At 43.5% G+C, this 3,600-nt stretch overlaps 1 non-coding gene across 1 annotated transcript; it reads left to right on the forward strand.

Annotated features, from left to right (window-relative positions):
• The first annotated feature begins 2,299 nt into the window (after positions 1-2,299).
• On the forward strand, positions 2,300-2,406 carry LOC120668220. Its single transcript, XR_005672318.1, has one exon. It is a non-coding gene; the product is annotated as a small nucleolar RNA R71 (small nucleolar RNA).
• The last annotated feature ends 1,194 nt before the right edge of the window (positions 2,407-3,600 follow it).

Below are 3,600 nucleotides of genomic sequence, written 5' to 3' on the forward strand. Positions count from 1 at the left end.
CCATATAAAGAAAAGTTTTGGGAGACAAGGCTCCCCGGAGATTCAAGAGGTTCTACGAAGAAGAAGGTGAATTTGAGATACTTACCCTAGCTAGTTGGTTCTCCCACTATTCATACTCGAGGACGAGCATTCGTTCAAGCATGGGGGGATGGCTGGGTAAGTATTCTATGTTATCAAAAGTTCTAAGGAGCAAAAAGAAAGAAAAAGAGAAAAATAGAAAAATGAAAAAAAAGAGGAGAAAAGAAAAATGAAAGAAAAAAAGAGAAGAATAAAATGCTCCTTAGCTCTTTTTGGCTTCATTAATTTTCCAAGTTACTTTGAAGAACTATTCCATACTCAAATCTTCCAACCATGTGTAATCTGATAACGAGAACTTCATTTGTGTCTCGGGATCATCCATTTGCCACTTGCACATGTCCACCTATCTAAATGTGTGTGTTTCATCTTTCTCCCTCTCCAACATTATTTTCCAATGGCCTTTTTGACTAATCTCGGTAATTCCATTAGATCTCTCTCTTAGTTTGATAATATTTCAAATATAATGTTTTGCTAGGATTGTTTTTACCTACCAAGCTCCACATAAGCCTTCCACTTTTATATATGAGTAGAATAGGTTGAAAACAATCTAATGTAGGCTTGAGCGACTTGATGCGATGAGTATTTCCATGATCTTTTGCAAGAGAACCTCACTTATGTTTGATATGCATTCTTTTGAAAACTCTTCACGATGAAACAAGATAAAGGTTCGAAGTTCACTTAAGTTTTAGAGCATTGCATTTATTTATTATTGTGGCTTGTTCTTTAATTGCTAGTCTATCTTCCATAATGAAAAAGCAGCAGGTCACAACATGAACTTAAATGCTAAATACTTGAGAGAGCAATATGTCTTGTTATGTATGACTAAGTGCAGAGAGGACATTGAGGGGCAATGCTGATTTCTTTATAAGCAAAGCTCCTAGATATACTCGAGGACGAGCAAGGTTTAAGTATGGGGGGAATGTTGGCGCTCCTTAAGTACCCATTTTGTCCCTTGTTTATCCTTGATAATGGCATGAATTTAATATCAAAATCACTAACCGTCCTAACCCCGGCCTAATTATTGGTCATTTTCACATTTGCACATATATTTTGGAGGAACTTCGTTTTTGCATGTTTTTGGCCTATTTTGGAGCATGAAATGACGAGGCCCGTGATCGAGCGCTAACACGGAGAAAGATGAACGCCAAAGCCCAAAGGAAGGACCAAAGCCCATGTTGATTCGAAGCCCATTCATGCACATCCATCCTCCAAGAGAGCCCAAAGGACCAAGCCCACAAAGAAGAGATCAAGATACTTCGGGATTAAGCAAAACAAATAAAGATTTAAGGAAGGATTCCCTATCCTATCCTTTCCTCGAAGATATCTCCAAGATAACGACGTCCAAAGGGGTGCAATCGTGAAGGACATAAACTCTAGAAGATGCGAGGAGTCTACACGCGAAAGATGAGACCGAGGAGGGCCCAAAAGAGGGTAGGCCGGCCGGCCTAGGCCCATGAGGCCGGCCGGCCTAGCCCGTTTCTGAGACGGTTCGGCCTCCCCTTCGACCGGTGGCTTCCTCGGCTTATAAATAGCTCGCACCTTATTCCACTCGCAGAATCAATCCACCCAGAACTCGACGAAAACCTAGGGCCAAGGACGGAGGGAGACGACGGCCGCCGCAAGTCTTCAAAGGTACCTAGGAGATGGCTTAGGCCACCCCTAGCCGCCATGGCCTCCCTGCGAGGAGGAGCTTCGAGTAAGAGCACTTGGTGGGCGTTTGGGGTAAAGCTTTGGGAAACCTTAGGCATTAACACGCACCTCGCACCAGCGACCTTGGGAAAGTAGGCCGCTTGCGAGCTGCCTTTCTGAGAGATGATTTCGTGTACCTTTAGTTGAGATGCAATCTATGTTTTGATCACCTTTTTGACTAGAACTGTACCTAGAGATGATAGGCCCTAGCTCCTTGGTTGTGTTATCTCATCTATGGTTGTGGGTGTGATGAACACTTATGCTTCATTCATATCTATCAAGTGTTCAGTTTATATGCAATCTTCGCTTCATGTTTAGGATAGGTTCGATAGATTAGATGGTAAAGTCTAGTCGGTTCGCTTCCGATCCACGGATTGATAAACCTTGGGGGAGTACTCTAAGGGAAAAGCTACCACGATCCATGCGCTTACGGTACGTAAATTGGGGCTCTAAGGAGTGTCAACAGTCCATGTGATCTTGCGATCGCAGGTTCAGGCCATGGAAGAAGTTCTGAATGATAAGCCATTCTTCCATGCCGTGGTGTGGGCATGCTGCAATGCATTCTTGAAGACGTTCCCAGGCTTCCAGGACTGTCTCGTCCTGGAGTTGTTCAAAACTGGAAATCCTATTCCGAAGGGCATTTGTTTTGCCCATTAAAAAGTACTTGACCAGAAAAGCATTGGGGCACGCATCCCAAGTGTTGAATCCTTCCTTGTAGGTGTAAAACCACATCTTTGCTTTCCAAAGCAAAAAGAATGGGAACAGTCGAAGACGAACATTATCCATCATAGTGCCTCTTGGGTTGATTACGCTGCTCACTTCCAGAAAATTCTGTAGATGAGCGTGGGCATCCTCTGATGCCTTTCCGCAGAACGGACTTGCTTGAATCAAGTTGACAAGACCAGTCTTTATCTCAAAGCCATCAGTGCCTTGGTCATTGTTCAGTCCAGTAGGGATATAACTATTGGACAGGGCTGAGAATTGACGGAGTGTCTTCTGAGCCATGGGTATTGAAGCTGTTGTTGTCAAACCTTGATCCTAAGAAAATCTCTTCTGATAGGACAACTATGCGTAAAATAATTCACCAATTCTTTCTAGATTTGAGTTGAAGTGATATGGTAGATTGAATCTGGTCCTGCACTGCTCTGCAGCAATCACAAAGATATCGTGAGCAATGGTAATCCCGCTAAAATTAGCGGTGACAAATCAGTAAATTTTATCAAACTATTCGATGATATCTTTAGCCAATTGCTTCCCCGGCAACAGTGCCAGAAATGCTTGTTGGCATTTCTTACGCTCAATAGAATATGGATTCCGCAAGCGCACAGAATCACCGCTGTAGCACTTCACCTTAGAGTATTCTAGGGTATCATAATTTTCCTCAGAGAAGCACTATGGACAAAGAGTATCGAAGAATTGATTGACAAACTTTACTAGAGATATCAACGAACTAACTTAGTGGGGGTAAGCCTGATATGATAGGTAAGAATATGGCCAACGATGACCGTCTGACACAGGAGACTCTAATCCTTAGAGAGGTAAGTAGATAGGAGGACAATGAGCGAGAAAGACTCCCAAAACTCTTCTAAACTACCGAGCTAGCCTCTCTAGACTAAACCTTGCTTCTAACTAGTTATCCGGAACCTAGAGCTTACTTTGACGGCTGGAAGAGGAAGGACTTCAGAAAGGGATGAAAGGGGAGTCCAACGGCAACCTGCAACTACTACTATGAAAACACCCGAACGTGGTGGACTACAAAGGACGGACAGGGATGTCACCACCTGCCGCCTACCACAACGGTACCGTGGGGTGGAACACACTTTCTAGCTAACA

This window comes from Panicum virgatum, chromosome 3N (genome assembly GCF_016808335.1).
Source record: "Panicum virgatum strain AP13 chromosome 3N, P.virgatum_v5, whole genome shotgun sequence".
Taxonomy (NCBI): Eukaryota; Viridiplantae; Streptophyta; class Magnoliopsida; order Poales; family Poaceae; genus Panicum; species Panicum virgatum.